Source organism: Brassica rapa, chromosome A08 (assembly GCF_000309985.2).
Source record: "Brassica rapa cultivar Chiifu-401-42 chromosome A08, CAAS_Brap_v3.01, whole genome shotgun sequence".
Lineage (NCBI taxonomy): Eukaryota > Viridiplantae > Streptophyta > Magnoliopsida > Brassicales > Brassicaceae > Brassica > Brassica rapa.
In genome coordinates this window covers 12,722,619-12,735,812 of record NC_024802.2, presented here as the reverse complement: position 1 = coordinate 12,735,812, position 13,194 = coordinate 12,722,619, and the positions used below count along the sequence as shown (strand labels likewise).

The window sequence follows — 13,194 nt, the reverse complement described above, 5'->3', positions numbered from 1 at the left end:
GGAGTTAACCTTTTAAGTTGTTGCATGACGATTTGGAATAATCTTTGGTTTTTGGAATAATCTTTGGTTTTTTAAACCAAAAAAAAAAACTTTGCAAGGTTCAATTTATAAGTTTCATGAGATAACGACACATATTAAATAAGTGAGAAGCATACGAGTAAAATGATATTTCATACAGTACAAAAAAAGACTTAGTTAGCATCAATTATTTTTAATATTCGTATTAATTATAAATGATGTAAAATAATTTTACATTATTTAAATAAATGATTCTGAAAGTGGTGATGCAAATAATGTATATCACTTGATTGATAATTGATGTAAAAATATTAAATATTTGAATCAGTATTTATAAGCGTTGTCAATTTATATCAATTATAATAAAATGATGTTAATACTTATATCAGTTTTTAAAATGATGCTAGTCTTAACATCATTTAAAATAATCGATTTTAATTATTTATTTCATCTATTAATAAATGAAGCAAAATTAATATTGGATTTTTTTATTGATTATCATTTATAATTATTAATTTTAGTTATTATTATTTGTATTTTATTGATGTTAAAATCATTTCAATAGATAAATTTATGTAAGTAAATAATAAATAAAAATATTATTAAATCACCATTTCTTATTTTCTTTACAATGAAGATACAATCTGTTAAAAAAGAAGAAGATACAATCTATTGAAAAAGAAAAAGAAAAGTATAATGAGAAAAATGAAATCAAAACAGAATTCGTCACAAAATTCTTCAATATCTATCTTCTTCCGTTGCGAGCCTGCGCCTACAACACACAAAAAAAAATCGATATTAGTTCCGACTTTGTAACCCGAAAGTGACTAAAGTAACATAACTCACTCTGTTGTTAGTGAATTGGTAATATCTCACCGACGACACAGCACCGGAGTCGTCTTCAAAAAAAAAAGAAGACACAGCCGGAGTTTATTTAGATTCCATCTCTGAAAATTTCCAATTAAAAAAGGTAACAAAGTCAGAATTATAATCAAACGCAAATTATTAATATATTTTTTTTTTTTGTAAGCTAACAAATTATTAATATATCCCAACTCATAAACATCACTTTTTAATTCCTAGAAGAAACCAAATCCAAAACAAACATCAAATTTGGGAATTCTCATTAACTAACTCAGAGAATGGAAATCACGAAGTATTCAGAAGATCTAGTCAGATTAAGAAATCACAGATTGGGAAAAAGGATTTAACGTACATATCATATTAAGTGGCAGAAGCTATGTGTCCAGTGACGGAAAGACGACGACAACTAAGACCTGAAGTATATGACATCGAGAATGGAGTGTGTGTGTCTATGCTGCAATCTGATTGGAATTAACAAAAACAAATATTGCTATCTTAATGGATCATTCAGGATTGGCATTAGTTGTGATGATACAATTATCATCGAGAGAGAGAGGGAGACGAAGGCATGCTTAGTTGAGATGAGACAGTTATGGAAGAAAAGATCCACAACAATATTAAACCCAAAAAATCGTAACCACTCCTCCTGATCTTGGGTTCTTTGAAGTTTTAGGCTAACTAGATTTTTTAACCGCGCTACGCGCGGATAAGATATTATATGTATTTCTCAATTCTAAAAAATAATGTATAATATTGTATTATATTATTTAAAGAATAAAAAATAAGACTACATAACATAAATATATTTTTTTATATTTTCTTTGTGGAAATCATTATGTTGTTTGATTGGTGTACTTAATTCACATATTTGCATAGATATTTGTGATAGATGAATAACTATATTTTTATTATCAGTGAATAATATATATTTATTATATAATATAAGAAAAATGGAATTATTTACTTTTTAACAAACTTGTCTCATGTTGGGGACTCGGTTATAGACATATCATATTCAAATGAAACATTTTTACATCTATCAATCTTCTTAACAATCAAGAAACAAATCTGAATATCAAAACAATATCTCATATGATCTCTTTGTGAAATAACTGCTCTGAAGAAATTGAATTTATGCATCAAAAAGGACTGGAAATGGATGTGCATATGTGTTATCTAAGTCAGTTTTACAAAAAAACTATTTATAGTTCATATATCATTTATGTCCATCCTATTTTTTTGTCCATCATTTCTTAAACATCTTGAAATAAGTAATGCTAATTAATAATAAACTTTTTGCTCACAAAATAAAAATCAAATTTGTCTAATTATCGCTTAATTTGTCTAACTGATATATGTATTTCTCAATTCTAAAAAAATAATGTATAATATTATATTACATTATTTAAAAATTATAAAGGGTTTTTAGTAATTAAATCCCTCAACTAAAGATGAATCGTAAAAAAAACCCTCAACTAAAAATCCTGTGAAATAAACCCTCAACTTTAGTTCCGTTAACATATGTTACCCTCCGTTTAAAAAACCGTGACGGAGGGTGACATATGTTAACGGTTTATAAGTTGAGGGTTTATAATGTTGAAAACTTAGTTGAGGGTTTTTTTTACGATTCAAAAATAGTTAAGGGGTTTTATCACTAAAAGTCATTAAAGGGTTTTTAAGTTATTTATTATTCATTTATACATTGTTTTAGATTAATTTGTAAGCCTTTAAAACTAATGTATATTATTAATACATTAATCTATTATAAAATTAATTTATACATTTTAAATTAATAATTTTCAACACGATTTACAACTTATTATAACTTCAAAATATTAAATTATTTGATATTTGGCAATAGTGATATAAAAAAAATTGTGTGTTTATATCGTCATTTTCAAATATCAAATAATTGAAAGTTTTTAAGTTATATTAAATCTTAAGTAGTGTTGAGGATAATTCATCCATGAAGTCAATCTTTCTATTTGGAGTATGACGTACTTTTTCTTATTTTCATGATTTTCGTCATCAGACTCATACTTTCCTATTTTTCTATATTGTTCTTGATTTATTGTATTACTTTATGTTTCAAATATATTATTGATCAAGAAAATAAAAATATAATGTAGTTATTCAGAAATCAATGAGAATAAAAATAATCATGCATTATTTTGGAGGGGGGAGAAGTATGAACCGGATGACAGAAATCATGAAAAAAAGAAAAAGTGCGTCATACTCTAAATAGAAAGATTGACTTCATGGATGAATTATCTCGACACTACTTAAGACTTAATATAACTTAGAAACTTTCAATTATTTCATATTTGACAATGACGATATAAACACACAAATTTTTTTATATCACTATTTCCAAATATCAAATAATTTAATATTTCAAAGTTATAATAAGTTGTAAGTAGTGTTAAAAATTATTAATTTAAGATGTATAAATTAATATACAAATATATTAATGTATTAAAATTTATAAATTAGTTTTAAAGGCTTATAAATCTTAAAACAATGTATAAATGATAATAAATAATTTAATAATATTTAATGACTTTTAGTGATAAAACCCCTCAACTAAAGATGAATCGTGAAAAAAACCCTCAACTAAAAATCCAGTGAAATAAACCCTTAACTTATAAACCGTTAACATATGTCACCCTCCGTCACGGTTTTTTAAACGGAGGGTAACATATGTTAACGGAACTAAAGTTGAGGGTTTATTTCACAGGATTCTTAGTTGAGGGTTTTTTTTACGATTCATCTTTAGTTGAGGGGTTTAATTACTAAAAATCCAATTATAAAATATGACTACATAACATAAATATATTTTTTAAATTTTCTTTGTGAAAATCATTATGTTGTTTGATTGTTGTACTTGATTCACATATTTGCATAGATATTTGTGATAGATGAATAACTATATTTTTATTATCAGAAAATAATATATATTGATTATATAATATAAGAAAAATAAAATTATTTACTTTTTAAACAAACTTGTCTCATGTTGGAGACTCGGTTATAGACATATCATATACGAAGGAGACATTTTTACAGTTATCAATCTTCCTAACATTGAAAAAACAAATCTACATATCAAAACAATATCTCATACGATCTATTTGTGGAATAACTACTCTGAAGAAATTGAATTTAGGCATAAAAAAGGACTGAAAATGGATGTGCAGATATGTTATCTAAATCTGCTTCACAAAGTACTATTCATAGTTCATATATCATTAATGTCCACCCTATTTTTTTGTCCACCATTTTTTAAACATCTTGAAATAAGTGATGCTAATTAATAATAAACTTGTTGCTGGAAAAAAAATCAAATTTGTCTAATTATCGCTTAAATATTTTATTAATATGGTCAAAGAAGCTTTTAAGTGATATCATAGTTTAATTTATTAGTTTTTTTGTTAATTTTTAGAGGTTTTTGTATTTAAGATTTTTTTCCATATTAAGCTTCTATTTCTTTCACAGAATTGATATATATATATATATATATATATCATAAAAATTACCATCAAATCAGTTTTACTTATTTATTATTTTGTTTTAACGAAAATACACTTTTTAAATAATTTAATTTAAAATAAAATTATATATTAATTTGCTGTATTTTAACAATTTCATTGATTTAATTAATTTGCTTTGGTGGATAACTTAAAAAGTTTTCATATGAATCGGGAAAAGCAAGTTTATGTTGTTATATTATATTTATTTTGTGTATATAGAATCTATATATAATGCTAGTGTAATAAAGAAAGAACATTATTTTTTTGTAACTTCAAAAATATACATTATTACAATTTAAAATGAATCAAAATTGAATAAAATGGTAATTAAATATTTGTAAATCTAATTGTTTAGTTGGATTCTCATGAAAAAAAATCGATTGGTTAAACAAATGTTTCAAAATTTGTTGTGGTATTGTTTTGTCTATAAATTATAAAATTTATTGAATTAATATATTTAATTATTGCATCCTTAAATAATATTTTATTAAGACATTATAAAAATATGTTTTGAGTTGTTTTGTGAAATTGTACAAAAATCTATGCTTTTTCATATTTGTAACTTCAAAAAGATACATTATGATAATTTGAAATTAATCAAAATTGAATAAAATGGTAATTAAATATTTGTTAAATCTAATTATTATTTTTATCTTGTTTAGTTGGATTCTCATGAAAAAAAAATTGATAGGTTAAACAAATGTTTCAAAATTTGTTGTGTTATTGTTTTGTCTATAAATTACAAAATTTATTGAATTAATATATTTAATAATTGCACCCTTAAATAATATTTTATTAAGACATTAGAGAAGTATGTTATGAGTTGTTTTGTCAAAATTTTACAAAAATCTATGTTTTTTCATATTTGTCACGAAAATTTATATGTTAAACTTACTTTTACAAAATTCTTAACTTTGTCACGAAAACAAAAATCTATGTTTTTTCATATTTGTCAACGTTCTCACACTTTCTAAGAATATATTAGCTTAGTCACTTACTTATTTTTTTTTACAAAACAAAGTATCGGAGTCTTGAAAGTTGAATTCATATTATTGTAAATGTACATAAGAATTTGTGATTATATACTTAGTGGTTCTTGTATATGTGTCCAAGAAAGTTTCAATGGCTTAGTGGTAATTGTCCTATATATTGTATTATATTATTGTATTATATTATTTAAAGAATAATGTATAATATTGTATTATATTATTTAAAGATAGAAAATAAGACTACATAACATAAATATATTTTTTATATTTTCTTTGTGGAAATCATTATGTTGTTTGATTGTTGTACTTAATTCACATATTTGCATAGATATTTGTGATAGATGAATAACTATATTTTTATTATCAGTAAATAATATATATTTATTATATAATATAAGAAAAATGAAATTATTTACTTTTTAATAAACTTGTCTCATGTTGGGGACTCGGTTATAGACATATCATATTCGAATGAAACATTTTTACACTTATCAATGTTCTTAACAATCAATAAATAAATCTGAATATTAAAACAATATCTCATACGATCTCTTTGTGGAATAACTACTTTGAAGAAATTGAATTTATGCATCAAAAAAGACTGGAAATGGATATGCATATGGGTTATCTAAGTCAGCTTTACAAAAAACTATTTATAGTTCATATATCATTTATGTCCATCCTATTTTTTTGTCCATCATTTCTTAAACATCTTGAAATAAGTAATGCTAATTAATAATAAACTTTTTGCTCACAAAATAAAAATCAAATTTGTTTAATTATCGCTTAATTTGTCTAAGTGATATATGTATTTCTCAATTCTAAAAAATAATGTATAATATTGTATTACATTATTTAAAAAATATAAAATATGACTACATAACATAAATATATTTTTTAAATTTTCTTTGTGGAAATCATTATGTTGTTTGATTGTTGTACTTGATTCACATATTTGCATAGATATTTGTGGTAGATGAATAACTATAAATTTATTATCAGTAAATAATATATATTGATTATATAATATAAAAAAAATAAAATTATTTACTTTTTAAACAAACTTGTCTCATGTTAGAGACTCGGTTATAGACATATCAAATACGAAGGAGACATTTTTACAGTTATCAATCTTCTTAACATTGAATCAGTTTTACTTATTTATTATTTTGTTTTAACGAAAATACACTTTTTAAATAATTTAATTTAAAATAAAATTATATATTAATTTGTTGTATTTTAACAATTTCATTGATTTAATTAATTTGCTTTGGTGGATAACTTAAAAAGTTTTCATATGAATCGGGGAAAGCAAGCTTATGTTGTTATATTATATTTATTTTGTGTATATAGAATCTATATATAATGCTAGTGTAATAAAGAAAGAACATTATTTTTTTGTAACTTCAAAAAGATACATTATTACAATTTAAAATGAATCAAAATTGAATAAAATGGTAACTAAATATTTGTAAATCTAATGGTTTAGTTGGATTCTCATGAAAAAAAAAAATCGATTGGTTAAACAAATGTTTCAAAATTTGTTGTGGTATTGTTTTGTCTATAAATTATAAAATTTATTGAATTAATATATTTAATTATTGTATCCTTAAATAATATTTTATTAAGACATTAGAAAAATATGTTTTGAGTTGTTTTGTCAAATTGTACAAAAATCTATGCTTTTTCATATTTGTAACTTCAAAAAGATACATTATGACAATTTGAAATTAATCAAAATTGAATAAAATGGTAATTAAATATTTGTAAATCTAATTATTTTTTTTATCTTGTTTAGTTGGATTCTCATGAAAAAAAATCGATAGGTTTAACAAATGTTTCAAAATTTGTTGTGTTATTGTTTTGTCTATAAATTACAAAATTTATTGAATTAATATATTTAATTATTGCACCCTTAAATAATATTTTATTAAGACATTAGAGAAGTATGTTATGAGTTGTTTTGTCAAAATTTTACAAAAATCTATGCTTTTTCATATTTGTCACGAAAATTTATATGTTAAACTTACTTTTACAAAATTCTTAACTTTGTCACGAAAACAAAAATCTATGATTTTCCATATTTGTCAACGTTCTCACACTTTCTAAGAATATATTAGCTTAGTCACTTACTTATTTTTTTTTACAAAACAAAGTATCGGAGTCTTGAAAGTTGAATTCATATTATTGTAAATATACATAAGAGTTTGTGATTATATACTTAGTGGTTCTTGTATATGTGTCCAAGAAAGTTTCAATGGCTTAGTGGTAACTGTCCTATATATATATCATACTAACCCGGGTTCGATTCTCACCTTCGCATTGTTTTTCTATTTTTTGCGAAAAATAAATGAAATGACATGGCAATTTCGGGTTTTCTGATTGGTTGATTTTTCTATCCTATGTGGACACTCTCTCCATGGCTTATATCCTCCTTTTAGTATAGTATAGATTTTTACTGATATAAATGAATTTATATTACATTAAATGATTTAAATGATGTAGACTAACATAAAATAACATAACTTTTATTAAACTGATTTAAATGAAATACAGTTACCTATTTTTTGTTAACATCAGTTTTTTATTGATGTAAATATTGTATCATTTTAATAAATGATGTTAACTACAAATAATATATGCATCAGTTATTTAATCGATGTAAATGTCAAAATAGTATCAACTTTAGTGAAGTGATACACAATCAATTTTCAACCAACATATTACACAGAAGACTGAATATATATATCAGTGCTCTTGATCAGAAAATTTATTGTAGCGACAAAACGGTCCAGACGTATCTGTACAGCTCCCTTGATATTTCCGGAATTACATTTGCCCCTGGACATGAGCTAACATACAAAAATCTGACTCAAAAAGGTTGCTTAACCGATTCCGATAACCAGACCAGAATCAAACCCAACTCTTTGCATGAAATATTTTCAAGATGTTTCTCACAAAACGTGTAAAATTAAGAATGAACCAGATGATTTGGACCAGTAAAATATTTCTGATTTTTAAAGCGACTTTAATGTTGTACTTGCAGGATATTATTTTGCACCTGATTTTCTAAAAAGTTATTTTCTTCAAATTGGTGACATAGTTAGTTGACTTTGTATTTCCACTAGGAACAAACTAATTAAGACAATGTTTCCTTCAAACACTAACTATATATAATATATAGACTGCTCATCGACCATTTCCATTTCGTCTCTCCCACAATTTTGACCCAATATTCAGAATCGGCTCAATATATTTATGTGCTCTAGGAAGAAAAAAATAACCTTACAACTTATGTTTATTTGATTTAAATAATTTATTATTATTATCATTATTGTTTTTCAAATAATAATTTGTTTTAGTCAAAAGAGAAGTTTAAATAATATAATTTGTTACTTAAAGGATTTTTCATTAATATTTTGTAAATTTTTGATGACAATAAAATTATAGATAATATACATATAAAATATTTTTGAGACTTTTTCTATCTAGTTTACTCAAACTTCAAAATTTTATAGAAAAAAAACTCAGAACTCTTTACTATTAAGATATGAGGAACCAAGCTAGTCACACTGGTTGTCCCTGATCAGTCAACCCTGATATCTACTAATAATAGCAATTCAAATTAATTCCAAAGGTTGTGAATTCACTTATGTTGAAAGGTTGTGTTTTTTCTAAAAGTTGTCAATAAAATTGTGTCTTTTCAAAAAATTGAGTTGTGACTATTCATATAAGTATCTTTTAAAAAATGAAAAGTTGTGACTATTCTTATAAGTATTTTTTCAAAATAACTACCTTTAAATGGAAAAAATGTGACTATTCAACTTGAAGAGTTGTGACTATTTAAATTGAAGAGTTGTGACTATTCAAATAATTTTTAAAATCTATAAATAGTCTATGTCCATGCATTTCTCAAAAGAAAATTTCCACTAATCAAAGTGATATTAAAATATAGTAAAAAATAAATTTCAAATAAGAACATTTCTAAAACTTGTTACTTTTATGTCAAAGGACTAATAGTCAGTTTTATAATGCTCTACACTCCTCCATACTTCAAAATCACTAAATTTATATATTTCACCCTCAAAAATATATAGCCTCGAAAAATTCATGCACACGTCTTGTGTATACCAACGACTATCTTTAGACTTAAAGTTCAAACACCTTATGTAAACATGTTCATTGACTTCATCAGATCACAACAGATAACATAAAAGAAGTAATAAAGAAAATACATGATTTGGACAAACGATAGCGCTACTGTCAAGAGTATTACAGACGAACAAAAGAGATCTCCCATGCCTGGAAGGTTATAATCTTCCAAACAAAATCTATTACACCAGAACAAAATTCTCCTACCTAATTAAATATCACTGTGACTGATTTTCTCGCATGTACAGATGATACGAAAAGAAAGAGGAACTTACCCTATTAATCTGGTCCTAAAGGCGAGTCGAAACCGTAATTGTTTGGTGAGAAGGAAACATATTGATCAATGAATCTCCTCCTATTGTCCGGCTGCAAACAGGAAACGAAATGAGCATTTTTTTCGAGTAAAAACAACCCTTGTGTTTTGCTATTAAAGTAATAATTAGAAACAGACCTAAAATATACTATCTATTCAGTCACGTTCGACAAAAGCATATCTACAATTTATGCAATGTTAAACGGCAGGTGTAACTAATATGACTACCAAAAAATTTAGTAAGAACTACCTTTCGGATAAAAATGATTAAGGAAATTAAACAGACAAATGTTCGGAGATTCATATGAACAGAAAATCATAACTCTTCAATTGGAGACGTTTGGTAATGAAACAGTTAAGGAGTTGTAAATATTACTTCTATTCACTGGTGTTTAGACAGCGATTCAGTCTAGAAAGGTACATTTTTGACATGGAGATACATCGAAACAAATAAGTTGTTTTGAATCGTGGATCATATAAATATACTTACTCTGAACTTATGGATGGAAATCATTACCAGAAGAGATCAGTGGGTTGGGGAGACAGAAACAAGTGGCAGTTATCAGAAAAAAAAAGAGGATAAGAAAAAAATCGAGAGCAGTAAAAAGTTCAGATAGAGATCAACAGCAGAGGAACAAAAACTCAGTTCGGTTTATTGGTGGTTGAATTGGATAAGGGAATTCCATTATACAAAAACCTACATAGCAACTGAGAAAATTTGAAGAAAGGAAGATGAAACAGAAAGAAAAATAAGTACAATGATGATGAAGAAACGATATCTAAATTTGTTCAAGGATTTTATTCTGAAAAGTTATGTCTTTTGAGAAGTGACGATTCAGAAAAAAGGAAACGAAAGAGATACTGTTTGCATTAGTATTGATAACAGCAGCAATCTCCACCGTACGATCTTGTTTTTATTTTCCTATAAAAAATTGCTAACATCAATGCGGGTTTACTAAAAATATAGTGGAAAAAAAAAGTTTGATCTAACGTTTGAGTTTATCCTTACTTTTAATCTAACGGACATGATTTATTTTAATCACAAAATCTTACGTCATCTAATTGTTTCAACAGATCGACGCACCTCTTCTCTGATCGACGCACCTTTTTACAGTGACCTCTTTTGATAATGAAACGTCACACCTTTTAAACTGATTAATAGATTGAAGAACTGGTTTGAGCCGTTGTTTTTTTCTGAGAACGCTTCTCAATCCAAGTCCCAAAGGAAAAGTTTTGGTTCATCGTCATGATCTGCTCTAACCTGCCAATTCAACGGCTACAATTGATTTCTAATAGATCTCACCGCGAATCTAAACTACCGCCGCCGTCTCCGTTGATGACGAGAAACCGACGTTATAAAGTTGATCAGAGAGAAGAGTAAGAAGTAAGAAGAAAGTTGTGGCGGTGACAACTCTGCCATGGACGGAATTGAAAAGCTAAAAGTTCAGAAAATAAGATACAGAGGATAGATAGATCATGTCATCTGATCTGATGTTGAGGCTCAGCTACGACGCCAATTCGAAAGTTTCGTCTGTTAAAGCTTCGCTGTTTCTTGGGTCGGAAGCTACCGGAGCAGACGTCAGTGTATGTCTTTCTCTAATCATATTCCTCTCTCGCCGTTGAAAATCTGTTTGCTTTAACAAAAAGTTTGATTTAACAAAGTTTCCGAACGTAGAGATGTGATGTTTTTAGATGTCAGTGAATAGATTGCATAGATGGTAGATGTATGCACAGGATAAGACTGTTTAACTGGTTCAAACTAATTATCCATTCCTTATTTCACATATATGTCCTTATTCCTAAAATAACAGGGGCTAAAACGATGAAGGACTATCGCCCAATCTCCTGTTGCAATGTTCTCTACAAAGTGATCTCAAAGATCATTGCTAACCGTCTGAAGAAGCTTCTTCCAAACTTCATTAGTCTCAACCAGTCTGCTTTTGTCCAGGATAGACTTCTCATTGAAAATCTCCTCCTGGCAACAGAGCTTGTGAAAGACTATCACAAAGACTCAATCTCTCGAAGGTGTGCGATAAAGATTGATATTTCAAAGGCCTTTGATTCAGTGCAATGGACGTTCCTCTTCAACACACTACAGGCTCTGGGTTTACCTCAAAAATTCATACACTGGATCTCGCTCTGCGTCACTACTCCATCATTCTCCGTTCAAGTTAACGGTGAGCTGGCCTGTTTTTTCAGAAGTGAGAGAGGTCTGAGGCAGGGATGTGCTCTCTCACCCTATCTATTTGTTATCAGCATGAACGTTTTGTCCAAGTTATTGGACAAGTCTGCAGTGGAGCACAAGATGGGTTATCACCCTAAATGCAAGAACTTAAGCCTTACTCATTTGAGTTTCGCTGATGATATTCTTGTTTTTTCAGATGGTAATTCACGTTCAATACAAAGCATCCTAGACGTCTTTGGAAGATTTGCGAACATCTCAGGCCTGGTGATGAGTGTGGAGAAATCAACGATTTATTGTGGTGGTATGCAGGAGGAGAATAGGCAGGCAATACAGAATCAGTTCCACTTGGATGTTGGCCAGTTACCTGTTCGATATCTTGGCCTTCCACTCTTGACAAAGAGAATGGGAAAAAATGATTATCAGCCTCTTGTTGAGAAGCTAAAAAAGCGTATTAGTCTCTGGACAAATCGTTTTTTATCTAGGGCTGGGAGACTGCAACTTATAAAATCCGTGCTCATGAGCATTATAAACTTCTGGATGTCATCTTTTTGCCTTCCAGGAGAATGTCTGAAGGAGATTAATAGTTTGTGCTCAGCTTTTCTCTGGTCAGGTCCGGAGTTGAACGCTAGAAAAGCAAAGATTGCTTGGGAGGTGGTCACGACAAAGATAGATGAAGGGGGTCTGGGTCTACGGCCACTGAAAGAAGTTAATGCTGTTTGTTGTCTGAAGCTAATATGGAGGGTCACATCTTCTCACTCTCTATGGGCTAGGTGGGTTAAAGAATATCTACTCAAGGGAAAGACGTTCTGGGCAGTTCGTTCAAACTCAACGCTAGGATCATGGGTATGGCGTAAACTGTTGAAGTATCGCGATAAAGCGAAAGAGTTTCATCACATTGAAGTTAACAATGGGCGTGGTACCTCATTCTGGTTCGATGAATGGTCAGATATGGGTCGCTTATTTGACATTGTGGGAGCAAGGGGTTGTATTGATATGGGAATCTCTCTTACCGCAACGGTGGAATCTGCTATGACTCGTCGCCCACGGCGACATAGATATGATCTTTATGTTATGATTGAGGAAGCATTGAATAAACAGAGGAGCAAAATGAATCCTGGGAAAGATGTTGTGTTATGGAAACAC

General features: G+C 27.8%; 1 long non-coding RNA gene across 1 annotated transcript; it reads right to left on the bottom strand.

The window, feature by feature from the left end:
* Window positions 1-9,588: 9,588 nt before the first annotated feature.
* On the bottom strand, window positions 9,589-10,583 carry LOC103847945. The gene is made up of 2 exons (XR_004450186.1): window positions 10,357-10,583; window positions 9,589-9,919 (listed from the first exon to the last, which is right to left on the bottom strand). It is a non-coding gene; the product is annotated as an uncharacterized LOC103847945 (long non-coding RNA).
* Window positions 10,584-13,194: the final 2,611 nt, after the last annotated feature.